Source organism: Cygnus olor, chromosome 4, assembly GCF_009769625.2.
Source record: "Cygnus olor isolate bCygOlo1 chromosome 4, bCygOlo1.pri.v2, whole genome shotgun sequence".
Classification (NCBI taxonomy): Eukaryota; Metazoa; Chordata; class Aves; order Anseriformes; family Anatidae; genus Cygnus; species Cygnus olor.
In genome coordinates, this window is record NC_049172.1 from 37,979,997 (window position 1) to 37,986,250 (window position 6,254).

The window sequence follows — 6,254 nt, forward strand, 5'->3', positions numbered from 1 at the left end:
TACTTTGAGGCATCACTTCTAATTGTTTTACAATGGTAAGTATAGGTCAGATCTAGCAAGGAAGACTCTTAGTCAACAAAGTAATAAACTGAAAATTAACCCATAAATGTGACTGACAGTTCCTCTTTGGATTAGAAAAGAGCAGAGTAGCTTTGGAGGAGTTATGGAGAAATATCAATTTGATTTATGGACAGTAAACTTTCTGTGGTCTGGGTATGAACGTGGATCTTATTTAGGAGCTACCTCTTCTTGTTTGAAGTGAATCTTTAATGCCAGCATAAACTTTGAAGAGAAAAATAAGTAAAGACTTCAATCTAGTAAGAAAGAGTTGGGAATAGAAATGGAAAATCAAACAGAAATTGGGATCAAAGGTTGAACCCTTGCCCTATATTGTTCTTTATAAATAGATGTATTTTTCTGAGTGGTGCGTTTGAACAGTTGCAGAGAGGATGAATTGCTAATCTAAGCAACCAAAGAACTGAAATCCTTATTGAAAAATGAAACAAATTTGTGAAAATGCAGGGGTCTGACACATGAAGTCAGAGGATTCATAGTTGAGATACATTCTAATTTTATATGTAATTAGGCTAGGTATTACACTGCTGGTAGAAAAGCTTGGGGATCTTTTGCCAATGTCTTATGTTGGAGTTTGCTAGTGAAGAACTCATCAAAAACACTTATCACTTTCAGTCAAAAGTTTCTATAGGTTTCTCATCACTGTGAAGAGTCACTGAAGAAATGGATGAGCAAGTTTGAAGTCCTTTTCTTGATTTGGAAAAGTCTACTCTGAACATATTCTCCTGTCACATAGACTTGCTTATTTTCTTTTTAGCAAACCTGAAATGTCTCGCTTTCATTGGAGAAAGATCGCATCTGGAATTAAATTGTTTATAAAACAATGTTGTCTGGGTATTCTTGGAATACAAAATAAACAACAAACTCACCCAAAAATGTATACATAACTATTCTTTCTAGTTAAAATTTTATATTTTTTCTCAGAACGAGAGGCTGTGAATAGCTATACTGCTCTGAAGGTGCCTAGAAAGGACACTTATGGGGTGTGTGTGGGGGGAGGTATCACAAAGGCTGGATTTAGTCAGGCTAGCTCTAACCCTGCAAGATCAACTTCTGAATTTAATGTGATTGAGTGTTGAGACAAGATTCTAGGTTTGCCTTTAAAAGCCACTTGTTCCAAGCAATATTTTCCTTTCTCGTGAGTCTGTGTTCTTTCAGCTGGATAAAATAGATTATTTTCTACAGATTTATTGTCCTCATTTCTGTACCTTGTCTCCCATTCCACATAACATGTAGATAGTCTTGTTTATTAATCGTATAAAATAGAATTGAGTAATTGGCCATAGTCTTTAGGTAACAAAAATGTGGGTGAATATCCTGACCATTTAAAATATAAGGATGAGGATAATGAATCTCCAAAAGTTATGCCACTCACTTCACTTAACTGACAGCACAGAAATTAGCAAGCTAGCATCTACCCAAAGAAGTTTAACCAATGTGCGTCCTAGGGAATTAATTAAAAATAGAAGGAGCTTAATGGCAAGGACTGATGATTTGTAAGGGTAGTGACTCTATTTAACTGGAATTTTTTCAGCTGATATAGTGGTGTCTAGGTCCTTAACAATCACATTTCTTGTTCCTTGTTCTTCTAAAGCAGTGTTCACTTCCGTCCTACCTGTAGCTCATGCAAGCATTAAATGAATTCTCTATTCTCTGGTTGATAGCTGTCTTATTCTCCACCATTACACAGTTAATCTGTGTAAAATACAGATTAATCAAAACTTAGTTTTCCGTAACTTGTTTTCTGTTTATGATTGCTTTAATATGTTGTTTCATCACCTTCCCCGGCCCACACATTTTGAAACATTCTTGTGAGGGTATGTTGAGCCACTGACATGGAGTTTATTACCCTTGTGCAGTTACAATATTCTTGAGGATATGATGAAACTCATTGATGCTGGTTTAAGTGGTTTAAAAAAGAGCAACAATATAGAGGTGGCTTCCCTGGTGCTTTGTCTAAGTGTTCAAGTACGTGGAAAAATGCTGTGGTCTCTAAATCTGAGACTAGCAACTTCAGTCAAATTCTGACTTCTCTTGAGAGTTTTTCAATAGAAGCACAAATCAATGGTAAGCACTGCGTGTGAATTCTTTAAACTTTATCTAATGTAAGGCAGTGATTATAACCTATTAAAATCAGCATGCCAGTATTTAAATACCTTAGGCTTATTTTTCCTAAGTTATTTTGTGCAGCATGTGAAAACCAGTTGTGCTTTATGTTCAGCAGACTATTTGTGAAGAAGTGACCTACACAAAATGTTCATACTTTTAGTTGACAGCTGGCCAGCCACTTCAAATTGTTTTCTATTACTATAACTACTACAGTATATAGTTGTGAATATGTACCCTTATTACATGAAGATACTGTCCCTTGGAGGGATCACTGCTCAAACATCTGTAGATTGTGAGCCTTCTGCTTCTTGCACAAAAGCCTGTTTATATAACTTAGTCTCCAAGGTGTTGTGTTTTTTTTTTCTTGGATAGTGCCTCTCATTGAAAGCTTACATTAAAATCTGTGATTGTGTTGGATTGTGTCATTTAGGGACTCCTGAGTTGTCAACTTGTTCAGTAGGGTTGGCCTGACTTCTGTAAAGTTGTGGAGTCCAGACAGGTCTTGCTAGACACCTGCATGGTATGGTGCAAAGTTTGTGGCTTAGCTGAGCACTCCACTTCTGGGTGCTGGTGAACGTTGAATCTCTGAATCTTGTGAATTTTCCTTGCTTGCCTGGACTTTCAGGGCCCTGGTTTCCAAACTGGCTTGCCTCAAAGCCCTTACAAAGTTTTTTTGGCACCCATTTTGAATCGTAGCTTGAGGGGGGAAAAAAAGGGGGAAAACACACCAGATATTGGTATATGGAAGTCTCATGGGTCTTCTACTTCCAGTTTTACTCCAAGTGGAGACAAAGTTAATAAATGGAACTGGACATGTAGTGGATGTAGATATAAAATCAGAAGAGACTTTATTTGTGGCCTCGTGGAAGGGAAGGTTTGTGAAGGGATTCTTGAAAGCAGTTTCATATGGCAGCAGCTACAGAGGAGTAGAACCTGTGTCTGTTGTTGGATGCAAAGTGTTGAGGGTAGAAGTTCAATGATAGAAAAAGTGGAAGACTGGCTTGAATCCATTAAAAAAAATAAAAATAAACTCACAAGCAGTGACTTACGTTACCAACAAATAGCCTGCAAAACTTGGCTTCAAGAAATTAAGCTGTTTCTGAATTCCAAAAACAAAGTCTCAAAACTCATGTCTGATTCTGTGACTTTAAAACATTGCATTTTTTCAGTTCAATTTAATGTTAAGAAAAGAAAGAACCCTTTTGGCTCTGGCCGTGTATGCCAACCATCAACCAGGAGTAAAGTTTTACAGCTGACTTATAAGCCCCTGAGAGATGGGTTTTCTAATGGAAATACTGACAGCCTCTTAACTTGAGCAACACTAGCAGGCGCCATTATAATAAATGAGACTGAGAGAGACATGATACAGGCCCACAAGGTAATTAATGGCAAGAGTAAAATAAAATATAGACGCAACATCCCACAGAGAGCATGACTCAATGGAGCAAACTTGTAATAAAGCACAAAGAACGTCTGTTTAGTAAAGAGCTGTGTGAAACTGCTTGTAAAATAAATCATGAGCTAGTGCTAGAGCTAGCTGAGCTCTCTGTATGTTTCCTTTAAATTAGAGGATTACAAAACTCCACTCAACTATAAAATGCCATTTCTGGCAAGGCAGGATCCCACTGTATAACGAAATAAGAAGCAATGAAATGCAAAGCACACCTATGCAAACAAGCTCTTAGCATACTTTTGAATAGAAGTACAGCAGAGAAGTTGAGAATGCACCTACTACCTAATCTTTTTAATCATGTAATTTTTGGACTAGCTGTCCTGACTTAATCTAATTGTCTTCTCATTTGGAGTGCTTGATTTTGGTGTTAGGACACATCACGTGTCTAAGAAGGCATAAAAATAGCTTGTTTCTCAATTTCTGCACTTAAGAAGCTTTCTTAAAAAAAAAAAAAAAAGGAAAAAAAAACAACACACCAAACCCCATAAAATCCATCTCTGTGCTTTTTTCATAATGCTTCCACTGATTTAAGAAAATGTAGCTATAATACTTGCAGATAAGCTGTTCTTTTTGATTTATATACAGATAGCTTGTAGCTTATTATTAACTCATTTTAATGCTCACGTTGCCAAGACAAAAGTAAGTTACTTTGCATTCATAAACCAAATGAGTTAAACATGGCAATGAACATGTTTCTAACAACTCTCAATCTGTTCTACTCTGCAAATTTTGGAAGGGAGCAGACTTAGGGCTGATGTTAAACTGAGGTGCAAGCATATGCCATGTAATTGCTACTTTAATCTTTACCAAACAGTTAATGTTGGCAAGCCTCAATCCTACATTACTGGAGTTATGAGTAAAAATACTTAACAAATGATAAACTAAGCTTCTGTGACTTGCTAATTAGCACACGGGGATGTCTAAGCCTGCTATTTAAAACTGGCATCTTTAAAGTTGAAATATGGTAGCACTACAATATCTAAGTTTAAGTTTTTAGATGCAAATGTCGTCAAGTATGCAAATAGAAATGCCTTATCCATATGCATTTCTGTTATTTTCTGTTTGTTTTCTGTATCCCAAGGGGGAAAAATTGGAAATGACTCTCCATGTTCTCCTGCTAGAAATCTGGCCTGGTGCTTTTCAATGTTTGTATGTTTGTATTTGTCTTTCTTGTGGAGCAGTGGTCCATTTAGTTTCAAGTCCCCTATAATAGGGAGATACTACAGGCATCATCTTTATAACATGCTGTTGGAGCTGAAGATACTGTGCTTCAATTTTGAGATGAGGGTGATTCGTGTAAATGTTTTCTCAGCTGCTGCAGTCATGTGAGCTTTATGCTGGAGGAATATTAACTGTTAATCTCAGCTGAAGTGCAGTATGGGCCATGATTTTTCCTCATTCAACATATAGGATCTTGGGCTCTAGTTCCATTTCAGAGCTAGGTTATGGATCATGAAGGATTTTGCAGTGCTCGGTAGGACAATACTCAAGTCTTTTTATTTGGAACACCCTCTTTCCAAAAACCTAGAGTTTTCTTGCATTTGATTGAAAATAATTTTCACGATTTAGCTTAAAAAAAGAAAAAAAGCCTGCTTGTATAGACAGAAATCTTATGCTTCTCACTTGTACTGTGCAAGAATGAATTGCTTGTCTGCTGTTTGGAGTTTCTAGCTCAGATTTATAAAACTAACTGGCTGAGTCTCATTGCTTGATTTATAGAGAGGCTGCAGATGAGTGCCTATGTATTGCTGATTTAAACTAGATCTGTTATCTAAATCTTTACTGTGAATATAGCACCAGAAATTACACTTGATACACTTGACACGTTTTTAGAATATCAGAGAGAAGTGAGATGTATAGGAACAGTGGCTTTTTATCATTATCTAGTTTTCTATAGCTAATGCAATTTGTATCTTAAAGCTATGTGGTAATTGGGAAACTTTGTTAACAGTATATCAGGTTTCATGCCCATCACTTTTGGAAATCTTAAGGAATTTGCAGTGTTTATATTTGATAATGACATGGTAGAATTAGAAGCCTAATTACTCATGCTGTTTTTAAATATTGCAAAAACAGTGCCTTAATTACTGCATTTGAACTTTGTGTTTTGCTCAGCCTTGTGAAAACTTGAACTTAATTTCTGAAATTCTGCTAACAGAAAATATTTAGAAATGAAGAATACAAAATACAAAAGGTTAATAGCCATGGCTAGCAATTGAAAAATCAGACAATAGCACCATTCCTACCCGTTTTTGTCACCCCTGTTGGAGTATCTACATCTTTCAATGAATTCCTCTGAAGGTTATCATGGTTTGACTGCAGAGAGAGAAGTCTACTAAAATAACCTTTGTTTCCTCCAAAAGCATTTAAATTAAGATTCAAAAAGGCCCACTGGTCAGAAAGGCCTTCAAAAGCCTTGAGTCAAAGAGTCACCTATTCCAACCCAGTGGGAAGAAAAAAGCAGCTTTATCCTTTATTTTTAAAGGACAGTCCAATTCTCTCATCGCTGCCTTGCATAAGGAAACCAATGCCTGTCTTCCTTTGCTAGGATAAAACCAGAATTGAGGGAATTGCATAGGTCATGTCTGTCATCTACATGTATTTGTGCTCCAAGTGA